Here is a 25,171-nt window from a genome sequence, read left to right on the forward strand (position 1 = left end):
TCATCACCTGAATAGAGAACATGGTACCCAATGGGCAACTTTCCAATTGTCAAACCCCTCCCACCTTCCCATCTTCTGTAGACTCTGATGTCTATTATTCCACTCACTGTGTATGTCCATGTGTACTCATTGTTTAGCTCTCACTTATAAGTGAGAACATGTGGTATTTGACTTTCTGTTTCTGAGTTATTTTGCTTAGGACAATGGCCTCTGGTTCCATCATGTTGGTGCAAAAGACATGATTTTGTTCTTTTCCATGGATGGATAAGAATTCCATGGTGAATAGTCTGTCCCATTTCCTTTATCTGGTCCTCCACTGATGAACACTTCGGTTGCTTCCATGTCTTTGCTATCGTGAACAGTGTTGTGATAAACATTTGAGTACAGACAGCTTTTTGATATGATGACTTCTTTCACTTTGGGTGTATCCCCAATAGTGAGATTGGGTGAAATAGTAGTTTTGTTTTTAGTTCTTTGAGAAATCTAGGTGTGGAATATTTTAATGACTGAGTCAATTCTGATGCCAATAACTTCTTTATTTTTTTTACTTTCCATATAAATGACTATTGCTTGGCAGTCAGTGGGCTAGGTTCAAAACCTACCTTATCTTCAAAATCCTCTAGAGCAGAAAATGGATTAGTAATAGGAAGACAAACTCAAAGCAAAATAGTTTAGATTCACTCAGAACTTAGCAAATGTGAAAATTATTACCTAAGAAAAGAAATTTTATAATTCTAGAAGAAACTTCTACACACCTACACACACACACACACACACACACACACACACCCCGTTAGATATTCACTTTTCAGGAGGTGTTCATCACAGTCCCCAGAGAAAATATTTAATCTTAACATGAAAAAAACCCAAGTCTTTTCCTTAAATAAAAATATCTTTCAGATTAGCACAGGACCTATGTTCTTGTTTTGGTTCCTAAGGTAGAACCAGTTTTGTTCTCCTCCCAGAAATATAAGGGGAGCATGAGTCCCTAAGGGGCCAGGTGGAGTCGTGGTGGTAGCTGAATTGGAGGAAGGGAGAACACATGTCTTTGGAATTGATTTGTAGACTCTCTCTGCCTTTGGAAACAGCTGAGACAGAATCCTTGCTATCAGCTCTTCAGTCCTTCTTCAGTTGCCGTATGTTTTTATATTCATCTTTTCTCCTCTAATTTTTTATTCATATCCCAGAGTGATAAGCCAATGTTTTTAAAATATAAGATATCCAATAAATGTTTCACGTGTGAATGGATTGTTCTTTTTCACTTGTAGGCTTCGAATGATTATTTGGTGCTCTCTCTCAAAAGATACTGATATGCAGGCAGTTCAGATATACCAGTCACACGAATGACTTCTACTCCATTAACAGCCTGAGAATTACATGCTATAGTGGGTTATGAAATCTGAAGTCACTTACCTAAAAAAAAAAAACGTGTATTGGGATCAAACTGAGATAGGCAGGAGGGAAAACTTTAATTACTGGATCTGCCTTGACATCACAGAAATATTCTAAACATCTCTCACTTCACTTCTTTATTTCTTATTTTTTTGTTATCGGTGGTCAGTGAGGGTGAAGATAACTCACACACACAAGAGGGGAAAACGCTTTTAAAAAGACAATTAGAAGCCAGGCACGGTGGCTCATGCCTGTAATCCCAGCACTTTGGGAGGCCGAGGTGAGTGGATCCCCTGAGGTCAGGAGTTTGAGACCAGTCTGGCCCATATGGCAAAACCTTGTCTCTACAAAAAATACAAAAATTAGCCAGGCATGGTGGCATGGGTCTGTAGTCACAGCCACTCGGGAGGCTGAGGCAGGAGAATCGCTTGAACCGGGAGGCGGAAGTTGCAGTGAGCTGAAATTGAGCCACTGCACTCCACCTTGGACAACAGAATGAGACTCTGTCTCAAAAAATTAAAAGACAATTAGAAACTTAGAGGAGTGTGGCCATGATGCAACTCTCTTGACCCGCCCCCTTCTTCCAGAAAGTCACCAGCTTTTGTTTTCATCAGTAACTGGTAGCAACAGGTCTCTTGTTACAAACATAAATTGTGGATAAGGAGCTGGTAACAGAGGTACCATAACTCCTCTGCATCTGATAAAATAAAAGGGGACCTGCCTTCCTCGACAGGAAAGTTCCCAGTAACAAAAATAAAAGAAGAAAAAAATATTTATTTCGATGCTCGTCCCCTTCTCCCTCCCACTTTCTCACCTTGAAAACAACCTATTGAAAATGTTCACAGGAGGGAGGTTCTGCTCAGTTTTTGGAAGAATGCAGCATCTAAGTATTCATTCCACAATGACTTGAGCTGACAATATCAGTAAATATGTTGTACTCAAACAAAATTGTTTAAGGTGGAATAGAAATAAAGCCTCAAGCTCTTGAGAGATAAGGCAAAGGAAGCACAGGCTGCTCATCTGAATCTTCATATGGCTGGCCTGGAACAAACCAAAGACTTATTTGGCCAAAGTGTGGTTTTCTACCTGAACAAACATTCAGTTACATGTGGAATAGACTCCAGAGCATTTCAGAGAGATAGAGTATAGTGACCATGGTATTAGCCTTGCAGAGGCAGACCCTGGGTGACTGATAAGCCAGAGGGCTTGTGTAATATCTCTGTAACCTACCTGTGTCCAAAATCAGCAGTAAGGACTTATCTGTAGTCTTCTCAGATGTTCATAACCCTTTTTGTGTGTGCCCTAGAACCACTTCATCCCTTCCAACACAATGACAACACTCCAAAGAAGAATGTCACAGCCTTTGTAAGTCTTTCTGACAAAAGATGTATTGCCATTACTGGATCTCCTCTTCTTCCACACAAAGTGGTATCCAGCTTTTACTGTTCTGAACAAATCATTTGGCAAAGCATTTCATAAGTTTATTTGCATGAGGATAGCATGGGTTTTTTTGAACTACTGGTGAGAGACAAGTTTGGTCTGGTTATCCAGAGGCTGCAAGACCTGTGCTCCTGGGCTTTGCTGTGTGAAACACCTGTGCTTGCAGAATGCAGGGTAAATCTTTTGAGACCATTGGATCTACCGTGCTCATGAAACTTATCTAAGAAAATCCTTGTAAGACACAAAAATAGAGAAAGACGATTGAAAGACCTGGCCGAGATCTTAATCCTTCATGTTGATTGCAATGTGAGTTGCATTAACAGCAGGTAGACAGCTTCTATCACATTCTTTGCCTTTAGAGTCAAGCTTTCATATAGTTCAGGGGGTGCCAAGCTAGGGCCCAAGAGCAAACTACGGCCTGTTGCCTCCGTTTTATATAGCCTGAGTCAAGAATGATTTTTACATCTTTAAATAGCTGAGGAAAAAGTCAAAAGAAGAGTTATATTTTATAACATGTGAAAATTATACAAAATTTACATTTTAGTGTCCACAAGTGAAGTTTTGTGGAAGCACAGCCACACCATATTGTCTATATCTGCTTTTCAGCTATACCAACAGAGCTGAGTAGTTGCAACAGAGACCATGTGGCCTGCAAAGCAAAAAAATAAATAAGATAAAAAATGTCTATTGGTCTTTTACCAAAAAAAAGTTTACTGACCCCTGATAAAGTTCAAGTTCATTCTTAAATTCAGCCTTGCTAATTAAATAGACCTGAAATCTTGCTAAAATGCAAGGATTAGTTTTAGAGAATTATGATGTAAACTATTGGGAAATGAGCCACAAATTATTATCAAATAGGACAAAAACTTAATTTTTATTAAAATGGAAAATGTTTTATAAAATTTATTTTAAAAATACAATTATATAAAGTAGAAACCATCACAGGACATGTGGTATAAAACAGACCTGACCTAGCCAGGCGCGGTGACTCACGCCTGTAATCCAAATACTTGGGGAGGCCGAGGTGGGTGGATCATGAGGTCAAGAGATAGAGACCAGCATGGTCAACATGGTGAAAAGCCCTCTCTACTAAAAATACAAAAATCACTTGGGCGTGGTGGCAGGTGCCTGTAGTCCCAGCTACTTGGGAGACTGAGGCAGGAGAATCACTTGAACCTGGGAGGTGGAAGTTGCAGTGAGCTGTGATCATGACAATGCACTCCAGCCTGATGACAGAGCAAGACTCCGTCTCAAAAAACAAAAACAAAAAGCAACAACAACCCCAAACAAATGAAAAAGCCTGACCTGCCTATTAGTCAGGGAAATGCAAATTAAAACACAATAGGATACTGTTTCATGCCTCCAAAATTGTCAAAAAATTTTAAAAGTCTGATAATATGAAGGGTTGTGAGGGTGCAGAAGAATATGCACAGGCAATATGTGTACTTGCACAACCACTTTGGAAAGCAGCTTGGCGATTTCCAATAAAATGGTAGATGGGTTTAATAAGATGGCTTAGTGATTCCACCCCAGGTTTATAGCCTATTCTAAAGCAATTCTAGCACCTATGCGAGAGGAAACATGTAGAAAGATGTTCTATGCAACAACAACACAGTAGGTTGTACTTTCTGCTCGCCTGTGGCTGGGTGGAGCCCTGTGGCTAGTTCTGGTCATTTGAGTTGTGAGCAGAAGTGACACACGTGTCAGGAGCATCTATAAGGCCAATGTAAAACTCTTCTGAGTTATAATAAGCCACAGGTTAAATAGAAATTGCAATGGAAAATACTTTGAATTAAATAATAATACTGCCTATCAAAGCTTACCATTATACTACAAATACTTATCATTACACTATCAAATACTACATATCAGAGTGTTAGCCATGCTTAGAAGGGAATTTATAGCTTCAAATGCATATTTAGAAAAGAAGAAACACTGAAAAAAATCAATAAACTTTGAATCTTAGCTTGGGTTCCCCAGAAGCAGACCTTGAGCCAAGGATTCAAGGGCGAACAGTTTAATTGGGAGTGAATTAATTAGCTTGGGCTGCCGTAACAAAGTATCACAGGCTAGGTGGCTTAAACAACAGAAATTTTTTTTTTCTCACAGTTCTTGAGGCTGAAATCTGAGATCAAGGAGTCAGCAGGTTTGGTTTCTTCTGAGGCCCCTGCCCTTGGCTTGCAGATGTCTGTGTTCTCCCTGTGTCTGCCCATGGGATTCCCTCTGTGTGTGTCTGCGTCCTAATCTCTTCTTATAAGGACACCAGTCATAGTGGATTAGGGTGCACCTTCATGATCTCATTTTAATTTCATCACCTCTTTCAAGCTGTATCTCCAAATAAAGCCACACTCTTAGGTACCTTGACTTCAGACTCGAACAAATAAATTTAGGGGCTTCATATGTTGAATTCGAGGGGCTCACAATTCAGTCCCTCACAGGGAAACAGACAAGTAGGAACAGGTAGGAAGTGAGATATGGAGGGAAGACAGATAAATAATAAAGGGTGTGTTATGAAGGCAGTCATCACAGCAGGAGACTGGAGCTTGATTGCATTAATTACCAAGAAGAACTCTAGAAAACTAAGTAAAATATGCTTCAGAATTATCCCAGCCGAAGGGCAAGAAGGGTATTTACACCCTGACAGCCTTTGCTCTTTAGTTAAAGGTCTCCTCCAGAGGCTATTAGTTCCCACGCACCTCCAGCCCACTGTGCCCATAGGCTAAGTAAGTTCAGGCAGCCTAGGGATGGCCCTTGGACAAAGATGCAGGTTCCAGTCTGGGAGTGCACAGGCCTGATGAGGGGTCCCAGGACACACAAATGGAGCCTCGATCATGTCAGTTAAGCAGCCCTCTCCAGACATTACCAAAGGAGTGGCGAAACAAATCCAAAGAGAAAGCAATCATTATCACTAATTCAAATGTATAAGCAGACAAGGTTCTCAAAACCACAGGCAGATTCCCTAAAATACTAATAAAAGTGAAAAATTGCTGTCAAGATTGGTCAGTTAAACTAGAGACAAATGAACTAGTGACAAACAACGTCAGGAATTTTAAAACAGCGCATCATTAAGGCTCATGCAGACATGAGATCATTAAGAGAAGAAAAAAAAGGGTGAATACCAATTTCACTCCCAGTTATATACTCAAAAGAATTGAAAACAGGTACTCAAACCAATACATGTACATGTGTGTTCATGGCAGCCCTATTTATAATTTACAAACATCAAAGGGTGAAACAGCACAAATGTTCATCAACAGATAAATAGATAACAAATTGTGGTATATCCATACAACAGAAGATTGTTCAGATATAACAAGAAATAAATTACCAAAACGTGTTACAATATGGAAAAACTTAAAAAATATTACACTAAGAGAATGGAGCCAGACACATATAAATCCATTTAAATAAAATAACCAAAACAGGTACGGAGACAGGAAGTCGAATGTTGTTTGTGAAGGCTCAGGAGAGGGAAATGGAGAGTGGTTAATGGGGATGCGTTTCCTTTTGGAGGGGATGGAAATATTTAGGAACTAGATAGAGATGTGATTGTACAACACTGAAAGTACAAAATGCGGCCGGGCGCGGTGGCTCAAGCCTGTAATCCCAGCACTTTGGGAGGCCGAGACGGGTGGATCACGAGGTCAGGAGATCGAGACCATCCTGGCTAACACCGTGAAACCCCGTCTGTACTAAAAAAAATACAAAAAACTAGCCGGGCGAGGTGGCGGGCGCCTGTAGTCCCAGCTACTCGGGAGGCTGAGGCAGGAGAATGGCGTAAACCCGGGAGGCGGAGCTTGCAGTGAGCTGAGATCCGGCCACTGCACTCCAGCCCCGGAGACAGAGCGAGACTCCGTCTCAAAAAAAAAAAAAAAAAAAAAAAAAGGAAAGTACAAAATGCCATTTAATTGTTCACTTTAAAATGATTTGGTTTATGTTATGTGAATTTTACCTCAATAAAAAAGAGAGAGAAACAGTGAGAAAAAGAGAAACACCTGGCAGTTATACACTCCCAGCCATGTGCTAGGTCTACACTGCCATTAAAGATGGACTAGTTTTAATATTTTGATGAGCTCAGGCCGGGCGCGGTGGCTCACACCTGTAATCCCAGCACTTTGGACTTTGGGATGCCAAGGTCGGCAGATCCCCTGAGGTCAGGAGTGTGAGACCAGCCTGACCAACATGGCAAAACCCGGTCTCTACTAAAAATACAAAAATTAGGCCGGGCACGGTGGCTCATGCCTGGAATCTTAGCACTTTGGGAGGCCGAGGGAGGTGGATTGCCTGAGTTCAGGAGTTCAAGACCAGCCTGGGCAACCCGGTGAAACCCCATCTCTATTAAAATACAAAAAAATTAGCCTGATTTGGCAGCATTTGCCTGTAGTCCCAGCTACTCGGGAGGCTGAGGCAGGAAGCTTGAACCCAGGAGACGGAGGTTTCAGTGAGCCAAGATTGCCCCATTGCACTCCAGCCTGGGCAACAGAACGAGATTCTGTCTCCAAAAAGAAAAAAAAAAAAATTAGCTGGGCTTGGTGGTGAGCACCTGTAATCCCAGCTACTTGGGAGGCTGAGGCAGGAGAATTGCTTGAACCTGTGAGACGATGGAGGTTGCAGCGAGCCAAGATTGTGCCACTGCACTCCAGCCTGGGCAACAGAGTGAGACTCTCTCTCTCTCTCTCTCTATATATATATATATGTATGTATATTTTGATGAGCTCATTAAATACATTCACAATTGTTCCATAAGGTAGGGATTAATAACACTCACTTTTACAGAAAAGGAATTCATGGAAAAGAATCTGATTGTTTCTCTGTTTTGTTGTCACTTTGTGTTTTGCCGAGTTCATCCAAAGAGTTCCTTCAACAAGCAGAACCCAAGGAAACATGGGTGAGGTTACTTTAAGGCTTGGAGACTTCTCAGCTAAAGGAAGTGAGCCAGGGAAGGGCTAGGTGCTCTGACATTCCAAATATAGTCTGCTTGGCCACTGAGGAAGAGAGATTTGTTGCTAGCAACAAGTACTTAGAACGTGTGTGATTTGGCATGTCTCGAACTGTGAAGTAGATGCAATGCAGGCAAAAAATTGATGATGCTACGGGGAGGGGCTGTGTAGGGTGTTAATCGCCATCTGCAGTGCCTGGAGGTGGGGTGGGGAGAAGTGAAGAATCTCTTCCTTTTTAATAGATTTTCAAGATGGGAAAATCATATTGCAACCCACAGGCATTTGGAAACAATTTGTGCTGAAGACAGAAAGTACACCTAACGTTAAGCTGAAAACACTGGACGCTCCCAGCAAACTCACTTTGCAGATTCCTGGATGTCAGAAGAAAATGCCAGAGGATTTCACTTGGCATTGACCCCTTACTACTTCCAGCCACTTACCCTGGACAGTAGACAGAAGGAACAGAAAGCAGAGTAGCTTAAGAGGAGTAAGTACCAATGGCTGTGGGACTTCAAATCACCACCTAAGATTACTTCTTTGATTTCTGAAAAAGTAGGTCAAAGGAAGACGTCAGGTGAGATGTGAATGGGGAAATGGGGGTGGGGGAGGAAGAGTTAAGCCTGATTCACCACCCTATAGGCATGTAGTGAAGCAAATTCTTTGGCACTATTTATAATTTACTTTAGAAAGCACGCTTGTGAAATCTTTAAGAATCATGAATGTTGTCCCCGGAAGAAGTAGGTATATCTTGGTAAGTAGGTAAAGATTCAAGCCCAGATCTTGAATCTTTACTTTAATTCTGCCTGGGACAAAATTACAGTATGAATGTTCAGTTGAAAGTGCAAATTAGCATAGAATCATTGGTCCAAAAGTTGAAAAGACTTTTGACTAAATCCTAGAAGAAAGATGAATGTAAAGTTACAGATAGAAAACCTTAGACTCATATTTTATTTCTTAAAACTCTAAAACTCTGAGCTTTTATCCTTATTCAACCATCAAATTGATCAGCACTTCCTGTTGAGTTAAACTCTGAATTGGGGGTCTTTTTGCCCTTGCCTACCTTCATTCAGGCCTGGGTTATTTCTTTTCCTTTTTTGTAACTGTTTTTTTTTTTATTTATATATTGTGGTAAAATACACGTAAAATTAATATTTTAAACATTTTTAAGTGTACAATTCAGTGCATTTAGTACATGTGCAATGTCGTATGACTATCCCCACTTCCTTTATAGTTCTAGAGAAACAGAATGTTAAGGATGAAGTCTAGGTGCTGTGGTTTGTGCCTGTAATCCCATCATTTTGGGAGGCCAAGGTAGGACGATCGCCTGAGCCCAGGAGTTTGAGAGCAGCCTGGGTAACATAGTGAGACCTCATCTCTACGAAAAATAAAAAAAGAAAAAACCAGTCAGGCATAGGGTAGTATGTCTATGGTCCTAGCTACTCAGAAGGCTGAAGTGAGAAAATTGCTTGAGCCCAGGCAGCTGAAGCTGCAGTGAGCTGCGATAGCACCACTGCACTATAGCCTGGGCAATAGAATGAGACCCTGTCTCAAAAAATTAAATTAAATTAAATTAAAAAGAAAAAAAAGGAATGTTAACGATGAGTTTTCTGAATTGGTTCTGCGGTTTCTGGAATTGGCTCTCTAACCTGATTAGATTTAAAGATGCTTATGACTTTATTTTTAGTAGTAATGAGAGCACTGGTAGTCCATGGCATGATCTTACAATAGAGATATGTAAAATACCACCGTTGGATACTCCTTAGCAACCTCTTACAAGAAGCAAGGAGCTGGGGGTGGTTGTGGGGGCTATGTATATACTTACGAACACTTTTTTTTTTTTTTTTTTTTTTTTGCAAACTAACAAGTATAATGAGATTGGCTGGTTGATCCAAATGTCACTGGACAAAGTGGGGAAAGAAAAGGATGAGCTCAGGGATTTGAATCTTCAGTTTAAGCCCCATGTACAAAACCTGAAATCTTCTATGTGTGCCCTGAAATATCATTATTGCTTTTAGCAGCAGGGCTATGATTGCTAAAATCAAACACAGAATCTTATCCTGAGACTGGCTGAATTACTGCACAGGTTAAACTCTCAGCCTCACAGGAAGTCTAACGTTGAAGTGAGGAAGATATACACTTTGATAGTTGGAATGGGGATATGTGGGAAGACCTGATGAAACTGGGGAAATCAAGCCCCTGGAATCTGATAAATATTTGCCAGTGGAAGAGGCCGCTCTATCCTTTGTGGAAGCCACCTTCCCACTCCCAGTGGTAGTGGACTCTTCAGCCCCTCACCTCTCATCTGATGGGATTAAACCTGCATTGTCCTAGAAAACTGTAATGACCTCCTCTGAGGTAGATCACATGCTAGACAATGATTCTCCTCAAGACCCATTTCTATCACCCCTCTTTGCTTCTAGACCCACAATTTGATTCAAGTCCTAGTAGGCTCCTAAAGGTAAGGTACAAAATGTAACTCACAAGAAAGTGTACTACAGTTCAAAAGAACTACTGGAATTTTCTAATTTATACAGATAGAAATCTGGGAAACGTGTGGGAGTGGATATTGAGGGTGTGGGATAATGGCAGGAGGAATATAAAGTTGGATTAGGTGGAATTCATTGATATGGACTCACTAAGCCGAGATTCTGTATTTAACATTGCAGCTCAGGCAGTTAGAAATGGCTCTAATTGTTTGTGCTATACTTTAGTTTGCTTGTTCCCTCCAAATCTCATGTTGAAATTTGATTCCCAATGTTGGAGGTGGGGAACAGTAGGAGGTGTTGGTTCAGGGGGCAGATCTCTCAGGAATGACTTGGTGCCATTCTTGCAAGAGTGAGTGAATTCTTGCTCTATTTGTTCCTACAAGAGCTGGTTGGTTGAGAGAGCCCAGTACCTCCCTTCCTACCACCTTTCTTTCTTGCCATGTGATCTCTGTACACACCAGCTCCCCTTCACCTTTTGCCATGAGTGGAAGCAGCCTGTGGCCCTCACTAGATGCAGATGCTGGCATCATGCTTCTTGTACAGCCTGCAGAACCATGAGCCAAAGAAGCCTCTTTTCTTTATAAAGTATCCAGCCTTAAATATTCCTTCATAGCAACACAAAGGGACTAAATTTGGTTGGTTGGCTGAAACATGGACCAAAAGGTGGGCAATATTGAGTGTGTTCAAAATACTAGAACTGCCCTGGTTTAATATAGAGGAAGAGATTCAAAGGCTTAGGGAGATTGAAATGTTAGAGGGGATTTGTCATTTAGTATCTTCCCCCTCACCCAGGGAGAGTCCAGAAGATATATTTTTCACCACAATTGTGAGACATAATTTTGTGAGGGAATCCCTGGTATCCTTGAAAAAATCCATGATCACTCTTCTCTGTAGGTGAGACTTTACAGTGGGATCCGCAGTCACTGAGCTGGGAAACCTAAATGCAATGGAGTGATTGGATCCTAGGGTGGCAGGAGCCATGTGGCAGCTCTTAATCACCAAAGGCAAAGTGAGTGTGGTTACCTTAAGGGACAGTAGAGTCAAAGCAGCAATCAGAATAGCCTGGCTTCCAGACCGATGGCATTAGCTAGTTGATCATGATGTTTTCAGAAGTGAAGCAGATAGAAAGCCTACTAAATTGTTAATTGATCTGTGTAAACAGCAACGTTCAAGTGAGCAAAAGTCTATCTTGAATAATAAAAGTGGGGAATCATGGTGCCTAAATGAATTCCCAGACTTAAGCCAGTTTACAGAGCCAGAACCCCTTGAATGAAAAGGAAACTGGGTCCCCTTGATGAAGGACCCTGGTACACTGCCAATAATTTATACTGTTACTTTTCCCCAAGCCTCCCCAAAGGGACCTACAGCCTTTTACCAGGGTAAGTGTGCCTTGAGGAAAAGGAAATAATCAGATCTTTTGGGTACTACCAGACAAAGGGTCTGAACTGACATGGAATCTAGGAGACAGGGACCATCATTTGGTCCACTAGCCAGAGTAGGGGCTTATGGAGGTGAGATGACTCGTGGAGTTTTAGCTCAGGTCTGTGTCCCATTGACCCAGTGGGTCTCAGAAGCCATTCTGTGGTTATTTCCCCAGTTCTGGAATGCATAATTGGAATAGATATACTCAGCAGCAGGCAGAATCCCCACATGGGTTACCTAATCTGTGGGATAAGGACTATTATGGTGGGAAAGGCCAAGAGGAAGCCACTAGAACTGCCCTTATATAGGAAAATAGTAAGCCAAAGGCAATACTGCATCCCTGAAGGGATTTCAGAGATTAGTGACAGCATCGGAGATTTGAAAAATGCAGGGGTGGTGATTTCCACCACGTTCCCATTCATCTTGCCTATTTGACCTATGTAAAAGATGGTTGGATCTTGCAGAATGACGTGAATTATCATAAGCTTAACCAGGTGGTGACTCCCCTTGCAGCTGCTGTACCAGATGTGGTTTCATTGCTTGAGCAAATTAGCATATTCTCTGAAACCTGATAGGCAACTATTGATTTGACGAATGCCTTTTTCTTCATATCTGTCAATAAAGACTACCAACAGCAGTTTTCTTTCACTGCAAGGCCAGCAATACACCTTTACTGCTCTATCTCAGGGTTATACTAACTCTCTCCAGCATTGTATTATAATCTAATTCATGGGAGTCTCAATCACTTTCACAAGGTATTACATTGGTCCATGCGATTAATGACATTATGTTGATTGGACCTAGTGAGCAAGAAGCAGTAACTACTTTAGACCTATTGGTAAGAAATTTGCACGTAAGAAGGTGGGAAATAAATCCAACAAACTTCAGGGGCCCTCTCCTTAGTGAAAGTTTTAGGCATCCAATGTTGTGAAGCTTATTGAGATATCCCTTCTAAGGGAAGGCTAAGTTGTTCCATCTGGTCCCTCCTACAACCAAAAGAGAAGCACAATGCCTACCGGGCTTCTTCAGATTTTGGAGGCAACATATTCTTCATTTGGGTGTGTTACTGTGATCAAAAAGCTGCTAATATTGAGTGGGTCCCAGAACAAGAGAGGACTCGTAACAGGCCAGGCTGCTGTGCAAACTGCTCTGCTGCTTGGGCCATAAGATCCAGCAGGGCCAAGCTTAGAGTGTCAGTGGCACATAGGGATGCTGTTTGGAGCCTTTGTCAGGCATCTGTGGGTGAACTGCAATGCAGGCCTTTGGATTTGGGAGCAAAGCCCTGCCAATCTCCACAGATAACTACTCTCCTTTTGAGAAACAGCTTTTGGCCTGCTGCTGAGCCTTAGTAAAGACTAAATGCTTAACTATGGGTTACCGTGTTACCATGCAACCTGAGCTGCCCATCATGAACTGGGTGTTTTCTTACCCAGCAAGTTATAACATCAGGTGTGCACAGGAGCACTCCATCATCAAATGGAAGTGATTCGACTGATTGGGACTGAACAGGTCCTGCAGGCACAAGTGAGTTACATGAAGAAGTGACACAGATGCTCATGGTTCCCCCTCCTGCTACACTGCCTTATCTCTCCCAGTCTCATGAGGAGTTTCCTATGATCAGTGACAGAGGAAGAGAAGACTTAGGCTTAGTTTACAGATGGTTGTGCACAACATGCAGGCACCACCTGAAGGTAGACAGCTGCAGCGCTACCGCCCCTTTCTGGGACATCTCTGAAGGATGGTGGTGAAAGCAATTCCTTCCAGTGGGCAGAATTTTGAGTAATGCACCTTGTTGTTCACTTTGCTTGGAAAGAGAAATGGGTTGACATTTGTTTATCCTCATTTATGAGCTGTGAGCAGTAGTTTGCCCGGATGGTCAGGGATGTAGAAAGAGCTCCACTGGAAAACTGGTGACAAAGAAATTTGGGGAAGAGATATGTAGGTAGACCTCTCTGAATGGGAAAAAAAATCAACATAATTATGTCCCATGTGAATGTTTGCCAAAAGGTGACCTCAGTAGAAGAGGATTTTAATAGTCAAGTGGACAGAATGACCGATTCTGTGGATATTAGTTAGCCTCTTTCCCCAGCCATCCCTGTCATCGCCCAATGGGTTCGTGAACAAAGCTTCCATTATGGCAGGGATGAAGATTATGCCTTGGCCCAGCAACATGGACTTCCCACTCACCAGTGCTGACCTGGCTATGGCCACTGCCAACTGCCCGATCTGCCAGCCTCAGAGAACAGTGCTGAGCCCCTAATATGGCAACATTCCCCAGATGATCAACCAGCTACCTGTTTGCAGTTGATTACATTGGACCACTTCTGTCAGGGAAGGGACAGCATCTTGTCCTTAGTGGAATAGACACTTACTCTGGATATGAATTTGCCTTCCTTGCCTGCAGTGCTTCTGCCAAAACCACCATTCATGAACTCACAGAATGCCTTATCCACCCTCATGGTATTCCACACAGCATTACTTTTGACCAAAGAACTCCACAGCAAATGAAGTGTGGCAGTGGGCTCATGCTCATGGATTTCACTGGTCTTACCATGTTCCCCATCATCCTGAAGCAGCTGGCTTGATAGAACAGTGAAATGGACTTTTGAAGACTCAGTCTAGTGCCAGCTAAGTGTCACTACCTTGCAGGGTTAGGACAAGGTTCTCTATAAGACTATATATGCTCTGAATCAGCATTTAATCTATGATGCTGTTTCTCCTATAGCCAGAAACTCACAGGTCCAGGAATCAAGGGGTTGAAATGGGGTTCTACCACTCACTATTTCTCCTGGTTACCCACTAGTAAATTTTGCTTTTTGTTCCCATGACTTCATGCTCTGCTGGCCCACAGGTCTTTGTTCTAGACGGAAGAATACTTCCACAGGGAGACATAGCAGTGCTTCCACTGAACTGGAAGTCAAGACTGTCATGAAACCACTTTGGACTCCTCATTCCTCTGAATCAACAGACAAAGAAAGGAGTTACTGTGCTGGTTAGGGTGACTGACTCTGACTACCAAGGAGAAATTGTACTACTACTCCACAACAGAGGTAGGGAAGAGTATTTCTGGACTACAGGAGATCCCTTAGGGCACCTCTTAATATTACCAAGCCCTATGATTAAGGCCAATGGAAAACTGTAACAACCCAAGCCAGGAAGGACATTGGCTCAAACTCTTTAGAAATGAAGATTTGTGACCATCTGAGGCGCTTATTGAAGGCAAGGGAAATACAGAATGGGTAGTAGAAGAAAGAGGTTATAACCACCAGCTATGACAACATGACAAGTTACAGAAATGAGGATTGTAATTGCCGAGTGTTCCCCCATTTTTGTTGTGTGTGTGCACATGCAATGCTGTTTCTATTATGAGGACCCTAAATCCCAGGCCATGAGTTTCATTTCAGAAGCAGGAGTGAAAAACACTCTTACAATACTACAACCCTTCAAATACCTTGCTCACATTCCAGGAAACTTGCGAAATATTTTTACTAGGAGACAAAAATTATTTTTTCATCATTGAATATCACACTGGTGACAGATAAAAGGAAATAATAGTAGAGGAGAAATATTAAAAACCTGGGAAAATGATTAGCCTACAAAGCAATAAAACATACATATTGAAACAAGATTCAGTTTATACTGTCCACTTAATTGAAAAAGACCCTAACACTTAAGTTGCTGGTTGGGTTGTGTAAAATTTTGAAAGCAATCAAAATTGATTAGCTTCTTTGATACAATGTTAAATGCTTATTAAAAACCACAAAAACACTCACATCACTGATAACGTTGTTCAGCCAGTGACCACCAGAAATATACACACGCTAAGCTGGGTTTAATGCTTACAATGAACCACAGAGTTGCTCAGTCGGAGCTTAGGAAGGACTTGTGATAGGATTTTGGCTCATATTAGGTGTTTAGGGGAAAGATTTAAGGAAGTGGGGCTTTGTTCTGGATTGGATGCTCTCAGGAAGTGAGAGTAATTCTATGAATAAATCTAATCTAGAAGGTGAAAAAACTAGAGCAAGGCTAAAGCTTAAAATGGGTAAGGAAGCTGTGGCAGTCATTCATTTATCCAGTATAGGAAGATGCTTGGGTCATTTTTGTGGTTTGTGCATTTGTCTGGATTCAGACATGATTGTGGAGTGGTCTTTTTCTTGTCCTGATCCTTCGTGGCCTCAGAGTGGCCTTGTCTGATGTTAGAGTTCTGTGAAATTGTTTGTGTTCAGCAGGAGAACACATGGGCTAGCTGTGAGGGCCAGGCCTGCTCCTAATGTCAAAGGCTGCTTTTCTCTTCTTCACCTTTCAACCCCAACACTGTATATATTCATCTACTCGGGCTACCATAACAAAATGCCACAGACTGGGAGGCTTAAACAACAGACGTTTATTTTCTCACAGTTCTGGGGGCTGTTAAGTCCAAGACCAAGGCATTGCAGATTTGATTTCTCCTGAGGCCTTTTCCTTGGTTTGCAGATGGCCGCCTTCTCTCTGTGTCTTCAAGTGACCTTTCTTCTGTGTACATGGAGGAAGAGAGAGAGCTCTGCTTTCTCCTTCTCTTTTTATAAGAACACCAGTCATAAGGATTTAGGCTGCACTCTTCTGACCTCATTTAACCTGAATTACCTCTCTAACATCCCTATCTCCAAATACAGGGGGTTAACACTTCAATGTATGAATTTTGGCACAATTCAGTTCACGGTACTGTGCATCGGTCCAGATTTCTGGAGAGATCTTTCACAGAAGGTTAAAAAGAATGCACGTGTTGATGGTGGTATTATCTTCCATAGTAAAACTTAGAAATAGGCAAATATTTAACAAAGCAGAATGGAAAAAGCAGGTGAAGGCTCAGTGAACAAATGGGCTTAGGGGTACTCAAATGGTAGTAGGGTGGTGGGTTCATTGGTAACTGTTTTAATTATTAATTTTTTATGTTGTTATAATACTGCTTTTGCAGCAATCATCATGCAAATACTTATGGGAAAGTTGATAAAGAGACTTAAACGTTTTCTCCCCTTGGAGTAAGTGAAAGCTAGCAAGTGCTCTGACAGCATGTTTTAGTGTACTTCTGTGGGAAACAATCAGAATGGGGACCAACAGGGCTCTGAAAGTGGGGAGGGACTCCACTGCAGCAGGAGCATCAGCAAAGGGCCAGAAAAGGACAGCTTGGGAAAAACCTGGCAAGCACCCCACTTTCCTGCTTTAGCCTACTGTGGGCTCTGCGGTATAGCCTGCGATGACCCAAATCATTTCCCGGATTCTGCCTTCAGAACTGAGCTGAGCCCCTGTGTGATGCTGCTGCCGTGCCCCCAAACAGATGGGAAGGAAGCATAATTGAAGAAATAATCCCCCATGGTGGCCCCCCTCCCCGCCCCCGATGGAACTCTCACTCCATTAGAGCAAACATTCCCAGAGGTATAAGATGATGAATGAGAGATTCTTTTGTCTGATTTTGTTACTGCCCTCATAACCATTCTTTTAGTTTTCTCTTTTTACCTGGAAGAATTGCCCTCAACTTACGTAACAGGTGGAATAGACCCTTGATTTAGATTGTGGGTCTCGAAGTGCTCAGGAGCCCTAAGCATGTGGCCCGTACCCATTTTAGGACAGATGGTTATGGCGGAGCTCATACTGTAACCTTCACTGGCAAAGCAGAGTCCAATGCTACTATCTGGGCCAAATCTATTTATAGGATCGAGTCTCCAATCTCTCATAACAACTGATTTCCCCTAATCTTTATGGTGAGCCTAAGTGCCGGCACAGCCCCATAACCCCGAGTCACTCAGACCTCCCCGCAATGCCGTCCTCCCACCCCACTCTGTCATGCGGGGTCCTCTGGAGGTTAAAAGAATTTATTTTGAAATGAAATGGCAAGTGGAAAAAGCTTTTATTTTCATATGGGAAAAACCTCATGAAACATTTTTCTCTTGATTAGTGTTCATAACAGCAGCCTGGAATGCTTTCTGCAACCAATTTGTAGATGTTCTTATGAAACAGATCTCTCTTCTTGATCTGATTTTTCCCCCTGCACATTTGTTCTGCTCAAACCTTTCAGCACATGTGTTAACTTGAGTGACATCTAAAAAAATCACCACCCCATTAATGTGGAGTCATCCAATCCATGGGGCTGTGCATCAGTCCTTTAATTGGGATGGCTTGGTTCCCTCCCAGATGTTCCCTCTCAGCAGATACCATTGTGTTTTAAAACTCTGGATAATTATAGCTCTGTAAACGTAGAGGAGATTTGTTGGCTCCAGCCAGCTCCTGCTCCTAATGTAATAGCTTCATTGTTTAGTAATCGCCCTATTCACAAAGCAAAGGGTTCCGTGTCAGCAAAGACATCTATTCAAAGCACCTTCCCTGTGCTGGATAAACACTGGCAGAAGCGGTCTACTAGGCGAACCAAAACACTCACAGGGGACTTGGCCACAGGGCTGCTTTTCCCTTCTCAAATGGGACCGTTCATCAGAAATGTCTTCACCTTTTCTTTCATGACCAACCAATCAGCCTGCAGGCAGAGGCTTTTGCTTTGCTGGTGAAATCCTCGATAAACGCTAACAAAAAACTTTGTGGGAAAATTTTGTGGGAAACTCTCTGCAGAAGCAGAAATGAAGCGAAGGGGCTGGGCTGAGATGCCAACCGGTGGGGAGTGGTCCACACATGCTGTCCCCAAGGAGGACAGGGGAAAGAGAAATGTCCCTAAGCTGTTTCCTAGAAAAAAATCCAGAACAATTTCTGGGAGTGCTGTGGGAGAGAGTCAACAGTGGCCACACAATGTAGGAAGAGGTAGCGAGGTTCTTAGATTCTTTTGAGAATGTTCACTGGAGTTTAGACCCTGATTTTTCTAGCCAGTGGGAGCCCAGTGAACGTCAGAGCCCAGATTTCTCTGGCTCTTGCGTATACCCGCTAATGCAGGAGCACACACTCTCAGAAAATTCATCCCTCCTGTGCTGATGTTTCTGAAACTCCCTGGGAAATCTACTTAGAGGGTAAAGAGCTTGAGCCAAGCATAACTGATTTGCACTTAGATTCATGGCGAACCTAAGAGCCTAGCATTACCTTGTCATCATACTGAAGGCTCTCAGCAAACCACGCAGTCTACACATGCCGCTTTGCAACCTCCTCATTTCTCCTCGATCTGGTCCTAACCCTGCAGGCCTCAGGAGGGCAAGCCAGGATCTTGGGAGGGGACAGAGGTGAACAAGAGAAAAAGCAGAGGGAGATTTTAAAAATAATTGCCGTAAGCGGTGTAAGTATAGAATATCCTGTGTGTGTATAAATATATATTATATAGGCACATCATACGTGTATGTATATACCTATATACTATATATATTTACATATGTATGTGTGTGCTGCATATATGTATTGAAGGGATGGCAGCTTTGGCATAAAGATTGTTTAGAGGTGAAAATATTTAAAATCTTATCTGAACTTTCCTTATCTGACTAACGAAGAGTCTTTCAAAACGACAGGCTGCTATTAACCCTGCTTTGAGGGGGTTTCCTGCGAATTCCAGGAAGTGGACAAATTGCCCCTTCCCATTAGCACAAAGAAAAACTCACAGCACCTTACACATTTTCCCATCAAATCCGTAAATTCCTGCTACTCCCTTTTTTATTATATTGGTACAAATTGAGCATCCTTAATCCAAAATCCAAATGGCTCTAAAAATCAGAAAGTTTTTGAGCACTGACAGGATGCCACAAGTGGAAAATTCCAGACACATATATGAACGGAACACAAACTTTGTTCATGTGCAAAATTCTTTTTAACACTGTATGAAGTTATCATCTGTCTATGGGTATAAGTTGCATGGAAAACATAAATGAATTTTGTGTTTAGACATAAGGCCTGAGATTCCCAAGGTATCTCATTATGCATATGCAAACATTCCAAAATCTGAAAAAATCCAAAACTGAAACACTTCTAAGTCCCAAGCATTTCAAATAAAGGATAGTCAACCTGTATATAAACCTTTACCACTGGGTATTCAGTGAGTTACTCATTAGTGACGTCCAACGCACGCGTAAATAAACTTCCTTTTTTCTTCTGCTAATTTGTCTATTGCTAGTTAATTTGCAGGCCCCCAAGCACTCCAAACTAAGTGAATAGATGAAAAGTCTTCCTCCCAATAGTTAATATATATATATAAACACACATGCATAGACATATGTGTATATGTCAGTTCCTACAGGTTCCTACAGGTTATAGACCCCAGGAAATATTCTGGCCACCTGTCCCAGGGGTACCTTTGTCTCCCCCATATCCCAACACACAGTCACAAACCACCACTCAGAGTGAGTCTCTCTCCATCAGGGTCTGCTTCTGTCGGGTGGGCATCAGCTGTGCCCGTCCAGTCTGCTGGGCACTCACATCTTCCAGCTGAGGCCCATGGCCCTCCAGTCACCAGAGCCACTGAGCTGCCTATTGTTAACAGGAAGGAGGGAGGGAGCCTCTATTCTCTGTTGATTTTCTGTTGGAGATATTTTTTAAAGCATTCAAGCTTATGCACTAATGTTTTCTAGAGCTTTAATGGAACACCATTTCTATTGTTGTTTTGTTTTGTTTTCTTTCCCTTTAAAAACCTCCCCTTCTCCCCATGGAGATTGCACCTGCATCTGCCAGGGCCCCACTGGGGAACCATCCCTCGTTCAGAGCCTACCAGCTCCCGCAGGCCTCTACTCTGGTCGTGTTAGTGCTATTTCCCCAGCATCAGAACACTGCCCGGCACCTGGCCCAGGTCCACAATCCCTATCCATAATTCTAAAATCCCCAAACCTCTACAAACACAAAAATTTTTGTAACCACTTTGGTGGCAAAACATGAGGTGAAGTGAGGCTGCATTTATCCCACTTAGTGTGAATCTTCATATATCTGGCTGAGACAGGACTGTGGAAATACCGTGTTTGATTTGCAAAGTGTTGCCTCCAACCCCTCTAGGGATGTTATGTAATATTTGGTTTATGTACATTGCCTTTCTAAAATCTGAAAATTTCTGAATTCTAAAACATAACTGGCCTCAAGGGCTTCTGATATGTGCTTGTGGACTTAGGCACATGTTAATAAATATGTGCTGAATGCATTTCTGAATTCCTCCTTCTTTCTCACCTCCAGGGCTTTGTTACAGGGTCAACTTCTCGGTGCATGGCTCCTTCCAGTCTGATAAGAACCATCGCTCAGCCTTCAGACGAACAGGTGAAGTATCTTTTCCTCATCTATCCTAGGCTTATGGCTTAGATCCCTGTAACACAAGACAAATTAACAAGGGTGAAACATACACATTTCTTTAATATAAATTTTACATGACATGGAAACTTCAAAAATGAAAACCCACCCCCCAAACAGAGAAACCTGTGTATTTTCATGTTCAGATTTGATGAAAGTGTGATTGGACAAAGGGAGTATGATGTCATGGTAATAAACGGGGGAGAGGGGGAGCTTAGCAAGGCCTGATTGTCTATATTCTTCTTGGTGTTTCTGTGTCTTCCTTCCTTTTCTCTGGGAGTAAGGAGGGCACCTGTCATATAAGGTCTTATGACCTGCTTCAAGGGAGAAGGGAGAAGGGAGAAGGCATGGTAGAAGTGAACTTCCTGCTTCTGTGCTTTTCCCAAATGCCAAGGTGCTGTATTTTAAGGGAGCGTGTCCTGAACCCCATCACAGGCTTTTGGTAGGCCTGCCCAGGTTCAGTATGACCACTGGGGATGAGCCACACGTGAACTAAAGCCAGGTCCCAACTACACGTGGGAGTTTCATAAAAAGAAATCCACCCTTAACATCACGTTAGGACAAAATAAGATAGACTATTTTCAGATCTGAGCAGGCATTCAGGTCTACTCAGTTAGCAGAAAAAATTTTTTTTGAAGAAATGTAATCTAGTAGCAGTCATTTATAGACATCCTGAATACAGACATTTATCGACCCTCCAGTCATACTGAATCAGCTTCAGATGGGAGTTCTAGAATCCTCTTATTATTATCATTTTAATCTTTCTCTCTTTTTCCTCCTCATTCTTCTGCCCAAGGTCCTGAGTCTACTCTCCTTGTATCCCAAAGGGGACGTGCTTAGGTTTATTCTGCAGCTGAGGAAGCTCATGCTTCAGGGCCTGTCGCTAACACAAGCCTCTTTCAAGCCCTGCACCTCCTTTTGTATTTGAATTTATGAGTTCTACTCCTTCAAAATGACCTCCCAAGTTAATTAAGCTCTAGACTCCACAAAACATGACCCCTCCCCTGGGAGACGACAGGTACTGCTGGTCCCAAAGGGAAACCGTGGGTGGCTCCCTGTAGTCTTTTCCCATCTTCAGGGTGGAGCATTGATAAGACAACCCTTCCTCATGTTAATAATGATGAATTCTCACTGCATAACTTGGATATTTCATGCTAAAATACTCCCCCAATTCCAGGAATCAGAGGCCTAAGAAAGGGAAAGTCTATACCTCCCTGAGATAGGGATTTTTACCTCTCATTCATAGATGAGAAAAATGATGCTCAAAGAGCTTGACAAGTCGTTTATCTAAGATCATGCAGCTGGTAAGAGATCCAGTCAGAATGTGAACCCGGGTCCTCAACTCGTAAACTGGTGTTTCTTATGTTATCCTGTATTCCTAATTCATCAGAGGCAACCATTTGAAGAAAGAAATAATCTGGATCCTTCTGTTCAGAGTCAGTTAACTGAACATGCACTTGAGCATTGCAGTGTAACCTTGCCCTGACAGTGCCAACATTTTCAGTGAACACAAAGATAAGTTTTGAGGCTGCTTTCTCCCCTTTCACTTTTGTTTTTAAACCAATGTGTGTTTCAGCAGGAAAAGTATAGGATAAAATCCTTATACTTCAGGTGCTGATGTGCTTAAGCCACTTGACGCTTTTTGGCTTAATTTTTTTAAGAGGGCTTTATGACTTGGAGCTAGAGCAATCCTAATGTGTCTGTGTTACAAGCATGCTAATATTTGTGCTAATGGCAGGGCGCAAAATCCAGAAAGGCCGGTAACTTGGGGCTGAGAGGCAGGACCTTCTTGTCACCCCTATGTGACATAAGGGTTCCAACAAAGTGGGCTTCCAGGTGTTGATCCAGTGGGGAGTGCAATGCAGAGGTGACAAGGAAGGGACACTCTATGAGTTTACAGGAGCTGTCATAACAAAGTACCACCAATTGAGAGGCTTAAAAAACCAGAAATTTACGGTCTTATCGTTCTGGAGGCTGGAAATCCAAGATCAAGATGTTGGCAGGGCCATGCTCCATCTGAAGGCACCAGGGAAGGATCTAGTGTTCCAGGCCTCCCTCCTGGTGTCTGGTAGTTCCTTGACTCGTGGCAGCATGAATCCAACCTTCACATGGTGTTTTTCCTCTGTGTGTGTGTGTCTGTGTCTAAATTTTTCCTTCCTTCCTTCCTTCCTTCCTTCCTCCCTCCCTCCCTCCCTCCCTCCCTCCCTCTCTCTCTCTCTCTCTCTCTCTTTCTTTCTTTCTTTCTTTCTTTCTTTCTTTCTTCTTTCTTTCAGACAGAGTCTCACTCATTGTTGCCCATGCTGGAGTGCAGTGGCACTATGTCAGCTCACTACAACTTCTGCCTCCCAGGTTCAAGTGGTTCTCCTGCCTCAGCCTCCCAAGTAGCTGGAACTGCAGGCACACGCCACCACGCTCAGCTCATTTTTATATTTTTGGTAGAGATGGGATTTCACCATGTTGGCTAGGTTGGTCTCGAACCCCTGAACTCAGGTGATCCACCTGCCTTGGCCTCCAAGAGTGCTGGAATTATAGGCATGAGCCACCACGCCTGGCCCAAATTTTTTCTTTTTATAAGGATACCCAGTCATATTGTTATCAGGGACTCACCCTACTCCAGTATTACCTCATCTTAACTAATTATTATATTTGCAACAACTATGTTTCCAAATAGAGTCACATTTTGAGGCACTGGGGTTAGGATTTCAAAACATGAATTTGGGTCAGGAGAACATAATTCAGCCTGTCACAGACCAGCCTCTGGATCATCCTTTTCACATACAAAATGCATTCACCCAAACCCAACACTCCTGGAAGTCTTGATGTCTTCTAGTATCAACTCTAAGTTCAAAATCTCATTTAAATATCATCTAAATGAGGTGTGTGTGACACTCAGTGTGATTCATTCTGGAGCAACATTTTTCTCTAGCTGTGAGCCTATGAAACCAGACAAGTTTACTTGCAAGATAGAAATGTTAGGACAGGTATAGGACAGACATGCCCATTCCAAAAAGGAGAAATCAGAAGGAAAAGGGGATTCAAAAGTTCTGAGCAGGTTCAAAACCTAGCAGAATAAATTCCATTAGATTTTAAGCTTTGAGAATAACCATCTTTGACTTGATGCTCTGTCCTCTGAGCTCATTTAAATTATGCAGAAAAATTAATTTGCTCAAAGTCTACTGATTTAAAATATTAATCACATCTAAAAGAAAACACCTTCCCAGCAACATCCGGACTGGTGCTTGACCAACCAAATGAGCACAATAACCTAGTTTAGTTGACACATAAAATTAACCATTGCAAATACTTTTTGAGAAATTACTAAAATATGTCCAAGATGCAAGGAAGTCAGGAAGAAGCTCTTAAGAGAGAAGGTGAAGACATGTTTTGGCTGCTTGTCTTGGCCTATGTTCCAGAGGGGCAGGACTCAGAGGAGTCATCAACTAAAGATTGTACAAAGCCTAGTTTTAATCTGTCACAATGGTTTAGATCAGAGGAATGCACAGAAAGAACTTTGTGCTTTCGGTTATGACAGAGCCAGAGCATTTTCTCTAGTGTCCAGGGTGAAGAGCAGATGAGGTGACTAGGAAGTCAAGTGAAAATAGTGTGAGGAGTAGCCTGAGAGGTACCAGAATATGCCACCCCAAAATACGCCTCTTTGGCATATGGACTGTTTTGAGCTGGAGGCCACTGAGAACCAGCAGTCTCAGGAAAAGTCTAAAACCAAGGCACATGGTTTTCCTTAGTAAAGGAAATTTAGATTTGTAGAGATATCTCCCTCTCTCATACCAGGAAAAGGAGTACTCTTAGCAACTTTTATCAATGAAGAAGGTACTATTTTAAATCCACATAACAAACCTTACTAAACAACTCTTGTCTACCATACTTTTCCTGGTCACCATCCCGTAACTTGCCTCCCCAAGAAGCCTCAAACCCCTTTTCCTGTGTTTTATGTTAAGGTGGTATGGAAGCCCAAGTTCTAACCACTCCTTTGGGTTACTCACCTCTGGGTACTTCCATGTGTAATCAGGATGCACATGTTAATAAACTGCTGCTTGTATTTCTCTTGCTAATCTGTCTTTTGTCAGCCCAATTTATAGACCCCTGCTGAAGAATCTAGAAGAACAGTAGAAAAAATATTTTTTTCCTCCCTTGTAAGCTCTAAAAGACAACTGACTGATCTAGGGCTGGGTGTGCTGGGAGGGGGAAAGCCACTCGTGACCTAAATATGTATCAACAGACCAATAGTCTATTGTATTTTATTTGTCT

The 25,171-nt window shown here is 42.3% G+C and overlaps 1 long non-coding RNA gene across 8 annotated transcripts in view; it reads left to right on the top strand.

Moving 5' to 3' along the window:
• Nucleotides 1-7,848: 7,848 nt before the first annotated feature.
• LOC119626792 (uncharacterized) overlaps nucleotides 7,849-25,171 on the top strand; it is a 77,474-nt gene continuing 60,151 nt past the window's right edge. For all 8 annotated transcript variants that reach the window (XR_012089037.1, XR_012089038.1, XR_012089036.1 and 5 more), the window contains exons 1-2: nucleotides 7,849-8,259; nucleotides 20,795-20,875. This is a non-coding gene — a long non-coding RNA (uncharacterized lncRNA). The remainder of the gene's footprint in view (nucleotides 8,260-20,794; nucleotides 20,876-25,171) is intronic.

Source organism: Chlorocebus sabaeus, chromosome 17, assembly GCF_047675955.1.
Source record: "Chlorocebus sabaeus isolate Y175 chromosome 17, mChlSab1.0.hap1, whole genome shotgun sequence".
Classification (NCBI taxonomy): domain Eukaryota; kingdom Metazoa; phylum Chordata; class Mammalia; order Primates; family Cercopithecidae; genus Chlorocebus; species Chlorocebus sabaeus.